Source organism: Scyliorhinus torazame, chromosome 3 (genome assembly GCF_047496885.1).
Source record: "Scyliorhinus torazame isolate Kashiwa2021f chromosome 3, sScyTor2.1, whole genome shotgun sequence".
NCBI lineage: Eukaryota > Metazoa > Chordata > Chondrichthyes > Carcharhiniformes > Scyliorhinidae > Scyliorhinus > Scyliorhinus torazame.
The window spans coordinates 230961664-230978056 of NC_092709.1; positions in this window are offsets into that span (position 1 = coordinate 230961664).

The following is a 16393-nucleotide window of genomic DNA, read 5'->3' on the forward strand; positions in this document are numbered from 1 at the left end:
GTTATGCTCCAGGAGACGCACCTGAAATTGGCGGATCAGGTTAGACTGAGGAAAGGATGGGTGGGACAGGTATTCCACTCAGGGTTCGATGCGAAAAACAGAGGGGTTGCAATACCGGTGGGGAAACGGGTATCGTTCAAGGCTAAAACCATAGTGGTGGATAGTGGGGGCAGGTACGTGATGTGAGTGGCAGATTGCAAGGTGAGGTGGTGGTGCTGGTGAACGTATATGCCCCGAACTGGGATGACGCGGGATTCATGAAGCGAATGCTGGGACGTATCCCGGACCTGGAGGCGGGAAGCTTGCTAATGGGGGGGGATTTTAACACAGTGCTGAACCCAGGGCTGGACCGGTCCAGATCCAGGACAGGGAGAAGGCCGGCAGCGGCCAAGGTGCTTAAGGGATTTATGGAGCAGATGGGAGGGGTAGATCCGTGGAGATTTGCTAATCCGATGGGGAAAGAGTTTTCCTTCTTCTCCCACGTCCATAAAGTATACTCCCAGATAGACTTTTTTGTCTTGGGAAGGGCGCTGATCCCGAAAGTGGCAGGAACGGAGTACTCGGCTATAGACGTTTCAGATCACGCCCCACATTGGGTGGATCTGGATCTAGGAGAGGAAAAGGAGCAGCGCCCACTTTGGAGATTAGACATGGGACTACTGGCGGACGAGGGGGTATGCGGAAGGGTGAGGGGATGCATCGAAAGATACCTGGAGGTGAATGATGGTGGGGAGGTCCAAGTGGGGGTAGTATGGGAAGCGCTGAAGGCGGTGGTTAGAGGAGAGCTGATTTCCATTAGAGCCCACAAGGGGAAACAAGAGGGTAAAGAAAGAGAGAGATCGGTTGGGGAAATTCTGAGGGTGGATAGGCAGTATGCGGAGGCCCCGGATGAAGGGCTATACAGGGAAAGATGAAGACTACAGACGGAGTTTGACCTGCTGACCACGGGAAAGGCGGAGGCGCAGTGGAGGAAGGCACAGGGAATACAATATGAATATGGGGAAAAGGCGAGCCGGCTGCTGGCCCAACAACTTCGAAAGAGGGGGGCGGCGAGAGAGATCGGAGGAGTTAGGGACGAAACGGGAAAGATGGAGCAGAGAGCAGGGAAAGTGAACGAGGTGTTCAAGACATTTTATGAGAGGCTGTATAAGTCCCAACCCCCGGAGGGGAAAGAGGGAATGATACACTTTTTGGACCAGCTGGAGTTCCCGAGGGTGGAGGAGCAGGAGGTGGCAGGTCTTGGGGCGCAGATTGAGGTGGAGGAGGTGATCAAAGGAATTGGGAATATGCAAGCAGGGAAGGCCCTGGAACCAGATGGGTTCCCGGTGGAATTTTACAGGAAGTATATGGACCTGCTGGCCCCGCTTCTGGCGAGAACCTTCAATGAGGCTAAGGAAAGGGGGATACTACCCCCGACAATGTCGGAGGCGACGATATCGTTAATTCTGAAACGAGACAAAGACCCGCTGCAGTGCGGGTCATACAGGCCCATCTCCCTCCTAAACGAATGCGGGTCATACAGGCCCATCTCCCTCCTAAACGTAGACGCCAAACTGCTGGCCAAAGTGATGGCGACAAGGATAGAGGATTGTGTCCCAGGGGTGGTACATGACGACCAGACCGGGTTTGTTAAAGGGAGACAATTGAACGCCAATATACGAAGGTTGCTGGGGGTGATGATGATGCCCCCACCGGAGGGGGAGGCAGAGATAGTGGTGGCGATGGATGCAGAGAAGGCATTCGATAGAGTGGAGTGGGACTATTTGTGGGAGGTGCTGAAGAGATTTGGGTTCGGGGAGGGTTTCATTAGATGGGTTAGACTCCTGTACGGGGCCCCGGTGGCAAGCGTTGCTACAAATAGGCAAAGATCGGGGTACGTCCGATTACATAGGGGTACAAGACAGGGGTGCCCCTTGTCCCCGTTACTGTTCTCGTTGGCAATTGAGCCATTGGCCATAGCGCTGAGGGACTCTAAGAAGTGGAGGGGGATGCTTAGAGGGGGAGTGGAACATCGAGTGTCACTATATGCAGATGACTTACTGCTATATGTGGCGGACCCAGTAGAGGGGATGCCAGAGGTAATGCAGATACTCAGGGAGTTTGGAGAGTTCTCGGGATATAAATTAAATATGGGAAAGAGCGAACTTTTTGTGATGCACCCCGGGGAACAGGGCAGGGGGATAGATGCTTTGCCGCTGAGGAGAGTGACAGGGAATTTTCGATACCTGGGGATTCAGGTGGCCAGGAACTGGGGAACCCTGCACAAACTTAACCTGACGCGACTGGTAGAGCAGATGGAGGACGACTTTAAGAGGTGGGATATGGTGCCCCTGTCATTGGCGGGCAGAGTACAGGCGGTCAAGATGGTGGTCCTCCCGAGGTTTCTTTTCGTGTTTCAGTGCCTCCCCATCCTGATTACTAAGGCCTTTTTAAAAAAAATAGACAGGAGCATTACGAGCTTTGTATGGGCGGGAAAAACCCCGAGGGTAAACAGGGGGTTCCTGCAGTGCAGTAGGGACAGAGGGGGATTGGCACTGCTGAGTCTGAGTGACTACTATTGGGCCGCCAATGTGTCGATGGTCCGTAAGTGGATGAGGGAAGAGGAAGGTGCGGCATGGAAAAGGCTGGAGATGGCATCCTGTAAGGGAACAAGCCTGAAAGCGCTGGCGACGGCACCGCTACCGTTCTCCCCGAAAAGGTACACCACAAACCCAGTGGTGGTGGCGACCTTAAAGATCTGGGGGCAGTGGAGACGACACAGGGGAGTGACGGGTGCCTCGGTGTGGTCCCCGATAAGGAATAACCACAGGTTCGTCCCGGGGAGGATAGATGGGGGATTTCAATGTTGGCAGCGAGTAGGAATTAGGAAGCTGAAGGACCTGTTTGTGGACGGGACGTTTGCGAGTTTGGGAGCATTGGAAGAAAAATATAAGTTGCCACCAGGGAATGCTTTCCGATACATGCAAGTGAGGGCATTTACGAGGCAACTGGTGAGGGAATTTCCGCAACTCCCGACGCAAGGGATCCAGGATAGAGTGATTTCGGGGGCATGGGTTGGAGAAGGTAAAGTGTCGGAAATATACAGGGAGATGAGAGACGATGGTAGAGGAGCTGAAGGGAAAATGGGAAGAGGAGCTGGGGGAAGAGATTGAGGAGGGGCTGTGGGCAGATGCCCTAAGCAGGGTAAATTCCTCGTCCTCATGTGCCAGGCTTAGCCTGATTCAATTTAAGGTTCTACACAGGGCGCATATGACGGGAGCAAGACTGAGCAGGTTTTTTGGGGTGGAGGATAGGTGTGGGAGGTGCTCGGGAACTCGGCGAACCACACCCACATGTTCTGGTCGTGTCCGGCACTGCATGAGTTCTGGGAGGGTGTGGCAAGAGTGGTCTCAAAGGTGGTGGGGGTCCGGGTCAGCTGGGGGTTAGCTATATTTGGGGTTGCAGAAGAACCGGGAGTGCAGGAGGCGAAAGAGGCCGACGTTCTGGCCTTTGCGTCCCTCGTAGCCCGGCGTAGGATTCTACTTATGTGGAAAGAAGTGAAGCCCCCGGGCTTGGAGGCCTGGATAAATGACATGGCAGGGTTCATAAAACTGGAGCGAATAAAATATGCGTTAAGAGGATCGGCTCAGGGGTTCACCAGGCGGTGGCAACCGTTCCTTGACTATCTCGTGGAACGATAATGGAAAAACAGAAAGGACAGCAGCAGCAACCCAGGGGGGAGGGGGGTGGGGGGTGGGGGGGGGGGGGGGGCGGGGTGGGGGGGGGGGGTATTATCCTGTGTTTTTGTTTTTTGCCAGTTGTTGATATTTGCTTTTTGTTTATCTCTTTTTTCATTTGTTGTTAGTTTAATATATTATTTAAATAACGTTTAATGCATATTCCTTTATTATGTTGTATAAACGGAAAATCTCTGTTTGAAAAATGTCAATAAAATATATTTTTTAAAAATATATATATTTTGGTTGAATTCGCCCCAAGTCTGTGCGCACCAGTACTAAATGGCACCCGGTCCAGGCCTCACTGGGGACGCGTTAGTTCCTGGGCGCCTGGAAAGTCCAGCATAGACAGGTTAATTTAAATATGCCGATCTTGCCTAGCGAGGGCGAGATCCAGACAGCGACGTCTCACGAGGTTCGGTCGAATCTCACGAGGTGTTTCAAGATTCAGCTGCTTCATCGCATCAGCAAGTCGGGCACGACGAGGCTGGTAAATCAAGCCCATCGTCTGGCGCAAATGGATCTGAGAAGAGCCAATAATTACTATGCGTAACAAAATTAAATATTTGACGTTCAATTGACCGCTTTTGATGAAGACCCAGTTCAGTCCCTACCAAGGTACACTTCAACCTGTTTAGAGCTTGTGAATGGATTTATGAATGTCATTCCCGTAGAACAGTTGCCTGCATGTCATTTAGAGACGTAGCTTTTGTTGAAAGTTCCACACACAATAAGAAACCCATGAACAGAATGACAACAGCATTTAGCAGCATTAAAGTTGCTCATGTCTGGGTCTGCAAATACAAGTGACTCAAGGTCATTGGCTCCTTATTTAAAGTCCGTCTATTTATTGAAATGAAATGAAATGAAAATTGCTTATTGTCACAAGTAGGCTTCAAATGAAGTTACTGTGAAAAGCCCCTAGTCGCCACATTCCGGCACCTGTTCGGGGAGGCTGTTACAGGAATCAAACCGTGCTGCTGGCTTGCATCCATTGGAAGGATGCTAAATCATGAATAAGAGCACCAATATCATAATTCTTCAAGGAGGCCAAATCGTTGGGTTGTAGTATCATTTGTACTGCATGTGCTATTTAACATTGGTTAATATCTGATAGAATAATATGCACCTTAGCCTAATATGGCAACTTAAAATTTGCCACATTTTATTCTGGGCCAACAACAGTCTTATAAAGATAATATTGGACAATTACTTTTCTTCTGTATTTTCTCCCTTTTTTTAGTCCAGGACTTTTTGATCAATGGGATGTAGATTAGTGACGGGCAACCTAGACTAGTGAGTGGCCAACATGAGTGGCCCTCCTTCATCTCAGTGGGCAGCAAGGATCAAATCAGGCTTGTTCACTAACCAATAATAATAATCTTTATTATTGTCACAAATAGATTTACGTTAATACTGCAATGAAGTTACTATGAAAATCCCCTAGTTGCCACACTACGGCACCTGTTCGGGTACACTGAGGGAGATTCAGAATGTCCAAATTACCTAACAAGCACATCTTTCAGAACTTGTGGGAGGAAACCGGCGCACCCGGAGGAAACCCATGCAGACACAGGGAGAATGTGTAGACTCCGCACAGTCAGTGACTCAAGCCGGGAATCAAACCCGGGTCCCTGGCGCTGTGAATAGGTGCTACTGTTACCCCCCCCCCCCCCCACCCATAATGATCCTATGAATAAGATTAAATATATGCCAAATATTTTCAAAACAAGTTACAGAAAATGCCTAATCGTTTATACATTAATAGAATTGTCATTAACTTCAAATGGTAAAAGCAAAATAAATATTTATACTTCGGATGCACAGGGAGTGCAAAGCTCTCACAGCCAATGTTGTGTGCAATCACACACCTCACTTCACTTGCCCTTGCTTTACATGCACATCACTTGTTAGTGGAATGTGGCAATCCTGCACGTGGGCAGTGGTCAACAAAATGTCTCTTGGGGTGCAATCAAGAACCCAGATGGGCGCATGTAGCCTTTGGGTCATGCTTGGGTTGCCCACCACTGATGTAGATATTTTACCTATGGACAATTCCATACACCCTGAACATGCAAGTAAAGTGTTTGCATGCCCCTATAGAAGTGCTTATTCTGGATTTTACTGTTCCTGGAGGTATTTGAATAGATACTTGCCTGTCCTGTTTAATTTTCCTTCCATATGAAATACCTTTAACCTCATCTAACAATCGTTTTGCCAATATTAACTCTGTTGTAGTCTACCTTTTAGCCTATTTACTTTAGTTAGAATGCATATTCACCTTCTTTTCCACACTGAAGGAGAGTCCATCAAGAAACATTGATTTGTTTGTTTGCTCTGTCGACCAGTGCAAATTGAGCTGCAGTGTCTTTATGGCATTTTCTCATTTTGTTCCAGATTTGAAACATTTCCGTGATTTTACAAACGGGTTTTGTGCTGTCACTTCCTCTGCTCTATGTCCCTATTGTCCTGGCAGTTGCAGCATTCTAGCCCAAAGCAAAAATCATGAGCATGAGTACACACATTTGCTGAAAATAATTGCCACTTTAGCTCTGTCCTTGAAAATGTTCAGATTTTCGACGCAAAGTTTTCTTTATGTGTGATTTTTCTGCTTATGTGGAAAAATAAAACATGAGAGCTGTGTGGCATTGCAATTAGAAATGATCTAATTTGTGTGGTAAATTTAAGTCTGCCACCGAACTTGCCATAGAATTGAGAAATTGTATCTGAAATGCTGCCCCTTTTTGCACTTTTTATGCAGCATTCGGGAGTAATGTATTTTATGAGCCAGTAATGGAGACCATATGCTAATATCGTAAGGCAGGCAGGCTGCAAAATGATCTTGCTTCAGGTCTGGATTGTCGTGCTTTCCTTCCAACAGACACCGTACATTTTCTAAAGCAGAATTGTGACCTATGTTGAACGCTTTACACTTCTACACTGTAATGTGATCATGACAGATAATGAAGAAAAGAGACTGCAGGAACATTTAGAAGCCAGACAGTCTCCCAGGAAGGTCTGAGGTCCTCTGACGCAAGTTGAGCTAAGAGCTGACGTACACTGGGGAGGCTGTTCACACACCAAAGCCCATATTTCCTGCCTTGTGGTTTGACATAGTGCAGATGGGTTATGCTTGTTAAGACTTTAACCAAATCTGTATCTCTTCTTCCACACTCAGAACTAATTAAAGCTTTGGCATTGGTTACTTTTAGTTACCTTCCTGAGACTTAAAAGGAAGCTGAAAGCGTTACAACAACATCACAACAGTCGCTGAAATGCAACTTCACAAACTATAATCATTCGGTAGATTAAGAAAGCCTGGCAAGTCTTTGAATCCTGAATGGAAACTATGCAGTGTGTGATAGTGCAATGTGCCTTTGGAAAATAGATAAGAGTGTTGCAGTGCTGCAGAAATGCTTTCCGATGCAAAAGAACATTCTGACATAAGGGTAAAGGAAACTACATACTTTAAGCATAGATTGGATTGTTGCGAAATTCAAGCCTGGAACAGCTGAAAGGAGAATAATGTTTCATAGCCCAACTTCGAATAACTGCTTTTCAGTACGGATGGGCGCAATTTATCGGAAAGATTTCTAAGTGTCGGGTGTGATCCAGTGGCCATGCTGTGCCTGTAAAGCAGCTTGCCGTGGTGCAGTGTGGTCAATAACAGCCGGGAGACCCCGCGAGATGTTTCAATGTAAATCTGCCCATAATGGGCGGGATCACTTTTTAGCAAGTCTGCATATTAGAGCGAGACGGTTAGTTTCACTTGAATGTGCAGATTCCTGATGTAGCCAAGGTGTAGAATCTATTTTCTTCGCCTTGGAGACCTCGGCTAGTGCTGTTCAGTACTGATCTGCAGAAATGAGGACCAGACAGAATGGCACTTATGGGGATGTCCCAAGGGATTGGAGGCCCTCAGGTGCATGCCTTTTGGGCAGAATGGCACTGTGGCACTGATGGTGCCACTCAAGCACCCTGACAGTGCCAGCATGGCACCCTCACACTGCCAGCCTAGCACCCTGGCAGTGCCACATGGGTGGTAGTCTGACACTGCCAAGGTAGCAAGCTGTCATTATTTGCACGGGTGCGATTGGGCCGGGGTGCCCTGCGTGGGTTTTGGGGGATGCGGGGGGTGGCCGGGAACCCTCCCAAAATGAGCTGAGGCTTGAGGGGGATGATGCGGAGGTCGCTTTGGGTACCTGGGAGATCAGGAAATCAGGAGATAATTTACAAATGTCGAGCGGAGCTGCTCCGTATACAAAACAAGGCTATGTGCGGCCTCAGCCGCGTGTTCCCGCGTAAACATACAAAGTAGCAAAGATCAGTGGGAGACTAGAGGACTGGAAAATCTTTAGGGGGCAACAGAAAGCTACTAAAAAAGCTATAAAGAAGAGTAAGATAGATTATGAGAATAAACTTGCTCAGAATATAAAAACAGATAGTAAAAGTTTCTACAAATACATGAAACAAAAAAGAGTGGCTAAGGTAAATATTGGTCCTTTAGAGGATGAGAAGGGAGATTTAATAATGGGAGATGAGGAAATGGCTGAGGAACTGAACAGGTTTTTTGGGTCGGTCTTCACAGTGGAAGACACAAATAACATGCCAGTGACTGATGGAAATGAGGCTATGACAGGTGAGGACCTTGAGAGGATTGATATCACCAAGGAGGTAGTGATGGGCAAGCTAATGGGGCTAAAGGTAGACAAGTCTCCTGGCCCTGATGGAATGCATCCCAGAGTGCTAAAAGAGATGGCTAGGGAAATTGCAAATGCACTAGTGATAATTTACGAAAATTCATTAGACTCTGGGGTGGTCCCGGCGGATTGGAAATTAGCAAACGTGACACCACTGTTTAAAAAAGGAGGTAGGCAGAAAGTGGGTAATTATAGGCCAGTGAGCTTAACTTCGGTAGTAGGGAAGATGCTGGAACCTATCATCAAGGAAGAAATAGCGAGGCATCTGGATGGAAATTGTCCCATTGGACAGACGCAGCATGGGTTCATAAAGGGCAGGTCGTGCCTAACTAATTTAGTGGAATTTTTTGAGAACATTAACAGTGCGGTAGATAACGGGGAGCCAATGGATGTGGTATATCTGGATTTCCAGAAAGCCTTTGACAAGGCGCCACACAAAAGGTTGTTGCATAAGATAAAGATGCATGGCATTAAGGGGAAAGTAGTAGCATGGATAGAGGATTGGTTAATTAATAGAAAGCAAAGAGTGGGGATTAATGGGTGTTTCTCTGGTTGGCAATCAGTAGCTAGTGGTGTCCCTCAGGGATCAGTGTTAGGCCCACAATTGTTCACAATTTACATAGATGATTTGGAGTTGGGGACCAAGGGCAATGTGTCCAAGTTTGCAGACGACACTAAGATAAGTGGTAAAGCAAAAAGTGCAGAGGATACTGGAGGTCTGCAGAGGGATTTGGATAGGCTAAGTGAATGGGCTAGGGTCTGGCAGATGGAATACAATGTTGACAAATGTGAGGTTATCCATTTTGGTAGGAATAACAGCAAAAGGGATTATTATTTAAATGATAAAATATTAAAACATGCTGCTGTGCAGAGAGACCTGGGTGTGCTAGTGCATGAGTCGCAGAAAGTTGGTTTTCAGGTGCAACAGGTGATTAAGAAGGCAAATGGAATTTTGTCCTTCATTGCTAGAGGGATGGAGTTTAAGACTTGGGAGGTTATGCTGCAATTGTATAAGGTGTTAGTGAGGCCACACCTGGAGTATTGTGTTCAGTTTTGGTCTCCTTACTTGAGAAAGGACGTACTGGCACTGGAGGGTGTGCAGAGGAGATTCACGAGGTTAATCCCAGAGCTGAAGGGGTTGGATTACGAGGAGAGGTTGAGTAGACTGGGACTGTACTCATTGGAATTTAGAAGGATGAGGGGGGATCTTATAGAAACATATAAGATTATGAAGGGAATAGATAGGATAGATGCGGGCAGGTTGTTTCCACTGGCGGGTGAAAGCAGAACTAGGGGGCATAGCCTCAAAATAAGGGGAAGTAGATTTAGGACTGAGTTTAGGAGGAACTTCTTCACCCAAAGGGTTGTGAATCTATGGAATTCCTTGCCCAGTGAAGCAGTAGAGGCTCCTTCATTAAATGTTTTTAAGATAAAGATAGATAGTTTTTTGAAGAATAAAGGGATTAAGGGTTATGGTGTTCGGGCCGGAAAGTGGAGCTGAGTCCACAAAAGATCAGCCATGATCTCATTGAATGGTGGAGCAGGCTCGAGGGGCCAGATGGCCTACTCCTGCTCCTAGTTCTTATGTTCTTATGTTCCCCGTTGAGGCGCCTTGTCAAAGGTGAGTTACGTTTTATAGCCTTGTGTTTCTCGCAGCTGCGAGCGTCAAGAAACATGCAGTCCAGTTATGGAACTTTGTTTGCATTTAGTTAAATCGTGCCCAGATATTTCTACATCATTGGGAGCTGAACTGCTGGCCAAACCAGCTCCTCCGAGATCGGGCCACTATTTTAAAAGGGCACCCCGAACTCTAAGTGAGCTTGAGGGTCACCCACACACCCCCTAGCCACAGGCAATGTCACCTCCCACACACATGGAAAGATTACTCATTAACAAAATAAAGTTTGTCACTGAATTTGCACGTATTTGCAGTAAATAGGCAGCTTTCTGATACAAGTAATAGTTTGCCCCAGAACTTATAATAATAATAATAATAATAATAATAATCGCTTATTGTCACAAGTAGGCTTCAATGAAGTTACTGTGAAAAGCCCCTATAGAGTATTGAGGAAAGAGCACTGAACTATGAAGTTATAAGCAGATCAACAATGATCTTATTGGGGGGGGGGAGGGGGGGGGTGTATGGTGGCGCAGTGGTTACAACTGCTGCCTCACGGCGCTGAGGACCTGGGTGCGATCCCTGCCGCGGGTCACTGTCCGTGTGGAGTTTGCACATTCTCCCTATGTCTACATGGGTCTCACTCCCACAACCCAAAGGTGTGCAGGGTAGGCGGATTGGCCACACTAAATTGCCCCTTAATTTAAAAAAAAAAGAATCGGGTACTGTAAATTTAAAAAAAAACAATGACCTTATTGAATGGAAGAGGAGCATCGTGGGGCCAAGTGGAATACTCCTGCTCCTAATTTGCATATTCGTATACTGCTCTCAGCACTTTCTGTCAAGACGGGCAATATGGTGGGAGTAAACTAATACCCATTTGTACAGCTCTGCCATTGAAACATTCACTGTCAATGAAATTCAGACTTGCCCCAAAGCTCTGTTTGTTGGCAATAAGAACTATAATGTGGAGAGTTGATTGGAACACAGTGGAACAGTAATGGCAGGGGTTTTTTGGGGTTATTCGGGAGGCACGATAGAAATTCATCCCAAGGAGGAGGAAACATTCTTTTTAAAAAATATATTTTTGTTAAAGTTTTTTAACAACACAATTTTTCTCCCTCACAAACAATAAGGAGGAAACATAGCTGATGAGGGAAGTCAAGGACAGCATAAAAGCTAAAGAAAAAGCATACAAAGTGGTGAGGATTAGTGGAAAGCCAGAGGATTGGGAAGCCTTTAAAAGCGAGCAAAGGACAACTAAAAGAGCAATAAGGGGTGAGAAGATGAAGTATGAGTGCAAGCTAGCTAGTAATATAAAGGAAGATAGGAAGAGTTTTGTTCAATATATAAAGGGTAAGAGAGAGGCAAAAATAGACATTGGACCACTGGAAAATGTGGCTGGAGAAGTAATAATAGGAAACAAAGAAATAGCAGAGGAATTGAATAGTTACTTTGCATCAGTCTTTACGGTGGAAGACACCAGTGGGATGCCAGAGCTCCAGGAGGCAGAGGCGAGTGCAGTGACCATTACTAAGGAGAAGGTTTTTTAAGACAGAGATAGATAGGTTTTTGACCAATAAGGGGATCAGGGGTTATGGGGAGAAGGCAGGAGAATGGGGGTGAGAAAAATATCAGCCAAGATTGAATGGTGGAGCAGACTCGATGGGCCGAGTGGCCTAATTTTGCTCCTACGTCTTATGGTCTTGTGGTCTTATGGACAGTGACCCACCTGACAACTTTCTGACTTCTCACTTGTAAATGTTCACTTGTTGAATTTATACTCCCATTGCTTTTGAAAAATTGAAGTTGATTGCATTTGAGCAGGTGCTTAAGACAAGTTCTGTATTGGTAAACTATAGTAGATAATCCTGTTGAATCAACTCAAAATTGGCATTGTGGCCTGAGAGGCTGCTCACAGGTTGGGAAGAATGGAGGCAGGGTGGCTGGGTCATCGAAACCGATCAGCTGAGATGCCATCCGAGGGAATTGATTAAGTTTGGAGTCCAGGGATGCTCCTCTCAAATCCATATTTTACATTTGTGCAATAATTCAGATGTTACTTGCAGATTGCAGATTTTGCCGAGGTTGTGTCTGCTTTCAGATGGACATAAAAAATCCTATGGCACTATTCAAAACAGAGCAAGAGTGTTCACCTAACTTTCATCCTCCACAATACCAGCTGAAGCATTCTTGGTCCTTTATCTCAGTGTTATTTGGAATCCATTACTGTGAGCAAATTGGCTTGTCATTTCTCTACAGCATTAATCTGCTGTGAGTGCTTTGTCCTGTCATCATGAAATGCATTATATTAATGCAAGCTCTTTCTGTAAGCTGATAGAGTTCTTCAGAAGACTTGTATGGAACAACATAGTCTGAGAACTAAATCTTGCAAATTGCATCTTCACAACATGTGCACACAAATGAATCAGCCACTTGGAGTTTCATCTCATTCTATGGGCAGGACTTTCCCGTTCCAATTTTCATAACTCACAGTTTATATTGTGGGCATAAATTAATTGGTGTGACTAAACTGAAAATCACTGATATCAGCCAGAAAACAGAGGGATTCAAAAAACAGCAAGAGTGGGATTTTCGCGCAAAAATGACAAAGTGTCACTTTCGGTGAAAAAATCGGTGCGAATCCCGCTGACCCCGGTGGCATGATCCGAAGAGATGGTGGCTGCACTGGTCAGTGCCAGCAGCCTGACCACAAGGGCGGGAGTGCAGTGTGGAAGAAGTTGAATGATCTACTATGTTCAGCAAGGGAGTCCTCCCTCTGTTCTCTTGGCACTCCACCCTTCTATCACCCACGGAACCCACAAGCCGCCACCTTGAAGATTCCCAGCACCTGACCTCCCACCATCAGCCTCAAACCCTTGCTGGCATGACTCATCAGAAACCCTCCCTGCTTAGCTGCAGTGCCCACACATGCCAGTTGACACCGACCACTGATCCACCAGGCGTCCAGCTTAATCCCCTTTTGTGTTTCTGCAGGGGAAGATAGCCCCAATCGCTGAGAGAGAGAGAGAAAATGGGCAATGAAGTGCCTGAACTGAGGATCCTGAATTCATTCGAGGAGAGGGCAATGGAGCTCGCAGGGGAGGGGCAGGAGCAGGTGTCAAGTCTCAAGTGAGTGATTGGTTGTCCAAATCCTTGCCGAGGCCAAGAACCAAAATCATGTCCCTTGCCTTGCAGGAACATCAAACAAAGAGCCTGACCCATCGATCAGCAATGCCCCACTGCCCACACTTGGAAGCACCTCGGAAGAGGATACAGATGAAACATCACAGCTATCATGTACACCATCTGGAAACTTTCATCCATCAGCTGCTGAAGATGCAAAGGCAGAGCCGGGAATACCAGGAGGTGTTGTCAGTGACACTTGTGCGACTACACAGCCGAATGGAGGAGTCCAAAAGCTTTCTGTCACAGGAGATGTTGTCGGTGATGTGTGGTATGCAGAACAACACTGCAAGGGTGGTGACTACACTGGAAAGCATGGGGGAGACATCAGATCTGAACTCCGAGACATGGCTCAGTCCCTGAGGACATTGGCTCAAGGGTTCAACACATGGTCCAGACAATGATGGGCTCCAGAACTCGAGGCTCCAGATGACATTGAAGCTTCTGCGCATCTCTCCCCCCCCCCCACCCCCCCTGTCATTAACCTTCCTCCCAGTGGGACAGTACTTCACACCCCATCTGGACACAGCTCTTTTCACAGCCCCTCAAAGTCAGGTATACAGGTCGGCCCACTTAAAGTGAAAATAACATAATTCCTGAAAGGACGCGGGCATTAATCAGTGAGCCCGAGACCCTCGCCCCTATCCCTTGTAGTTATACAGTGCAGGGGGTGCAACAAAGGGATCTCGGGCTGAACCTCACTAGTACACAAACCGTGGAGTCAGTGTTCTGGCAACACGCAGGCAGGAGCCATACTTAAGCAATAGCTGAGGGCATGACAGAGCTTTCCTCACTCCGAGCCATCATCACCCTCCTGCATTTTCTGATCAGCAGGCACAAGGACATCCCAGGCTCGTCACCCTGATGTCTAAGGTTTACTGTGTCCCTCCTTCTGTGGTCATGAAGAGATTAGTTAGTACGGTCATTCGAGGAGGGGTGGTGGTGGGAGGGGGCCGGAGGGGGGGCTTCTTGAGCTGTCTCACAACAGGATATTCCTATATTGTGAAGTGGGAAGCAATGATGGCATCCCTGGTCCTTCTGCCTATACAAACTCTCGACCCTGCCTGTCCTCCATCCTCCGGCTCTTCTCTGGCCTCTTCCTCCACTCCCTCCTGGTCTTCCTCATGGGCAGGGTCAATTGCACGGTTCTGTCCACCTTCAGGGCGAATGGATTCCCAATGGAAGGCACTGGGATCCGGCACTTATGCAGAAACAGTCCCTCTCGATCCCGTGCACCCAAGCGTTTATCCTTGAACCATGAGTTGTCACCCCTGTCCTTGACTTTGCAAATGTGGGCAGCTGATATTGTTACGGGTTAACTCATGAGGGCCAATTAGTTTGGCAGGCATGGGTCTCAGGAATGTTCAAGGGCACAATTACTTTTTGCATCAGAGATAGGCAAGGCTGCTTACTCAGAATGCATCATCCTGAGATCACATTGCTGTCAGGCCTTTAGACTTAAGACTTCTGGACAGCCACTCCAGAGGTCATGGCATCTGGTTCCCGTTTTTAAAAAACAGTAGTAATTCATGCCCATGACACCACGCCTGGTGGGTGGGAAGATTCAATGAAGGCTGAAGGTTAGACTTCAACCTCGCTAAGTACATTATAATGAACTCAAAATGATGCAAATTAGGTTTGCACCCTTCCTGAACCTGATCAAGTTATTGGGGAGGCACAGAAAGATCCCGATTGGAAATCCTGCTGGCGCAAATCCCGTTTATGGCCTCTCGTGATATTTTATGGTCATAACGGGATTTGCATTCGCAGCTACGGGGCAAACTAAATCCGCCCCAGGTATTTTATATGTGAGGTGGCCCCAGCTATAGCTGTACTTCTGGGTAAGATTATTTAATTTTCTTCCAGTTGAACGTTTTTGAACACCGACGTCAGAGGATTTTATATTGTACTTATGATTTTAATACATTTTATTTTATGTAAAAATAAGGGAAGTAATATTAAATATTCTTTTATCATGATTTATTGTACAAAATCTTTTGAAGTGGAAAGTGTAAAGGAAATAGGATAATAATGAATTACACAGCATTTGTTTAATCAAATACACAGACATCATCAAGCTCACATCTTTAACTTCAGCAAAAGAACTGTGATTGAAAGGTGCCCTGAAAGCAGAATATGTTGGAAGGAGTCCTTTTGCAGATGAATATCAGTTTATTCTTCTTTGTGTCCACAATTAAAATGATCGTAAAATAATATATGAAAAATATTTTCAACAGTAGCCATTCTGTTTTATGCAGATGATAATGATGAAGCTATTGAGAAGTTGTTGTGATGCTTTCTATTAAATGTGCTAAAAACACTACCTGAAAAAAATAGTAGGGTGAATATCTGTTTCTATAATTGTCAATGTGCTTCTGAAATTGCTGAGTTAGTAATTTTTGAAATGTGGGGCTGAATTTTCCTGGCCCATTGGCTACGAGCTGAGGGGGAGGGGCTGGCAAAATGGTAAGGGGATAGCATCATAGAATCCCTACAGTGCAGAAGAAGGCCATTCAGCCCATCGAGTCTGCACCGGCCCTCTGAAAGAGCACCCTACCTAGGCCCACTTTCCCACCCTATCCCTGTAACCCCATAACATCGCCTAACCTTTGGGCACTGAGGGTCAATTTATCATGGCCAATCCACCTAACCTGCACATCTTTGGAATGTGGGAGGAAACCGGAGCACCCGGAGGAAACCCAAGCAGACACGGGGAGAAAGTGCAAACTCCACACAGTCACCCGAGGCTGGAATTGAACCCAGGTCCTTGGCACTGTGAGGCAGCAGTGCTAACTACTGTGCCACCATGCCACCCTCAGGAGGGAAGCCAGACATCTCCATGCACCCTCAACCGCCCACCATTGTCCAGCCTCATACCCCCTACTCCTCCCCACTCCTGATCGCCTGGGCCCAACCATTTAGGTGCCCTTTTTTCTGGAGCTGTACACTCAGCCATGAAAAAATTGGTCGCTCAGTTGCCTGCCTAATAGCTAATTAAGCCACTTAAGTGGCTAATTAAGGGCCATTTCATGCAAGTCTACCTCCATGTGAGCGGACACCAGGTGAAACAGGCCAGCCTCTATGGCTGAGCCCACCTTTAAGTGCTCTCCATGTTATACAAAGGGGCCACTCAGCTACATTGACTGCCCTCGCAGAAATGGTACCACCAAATG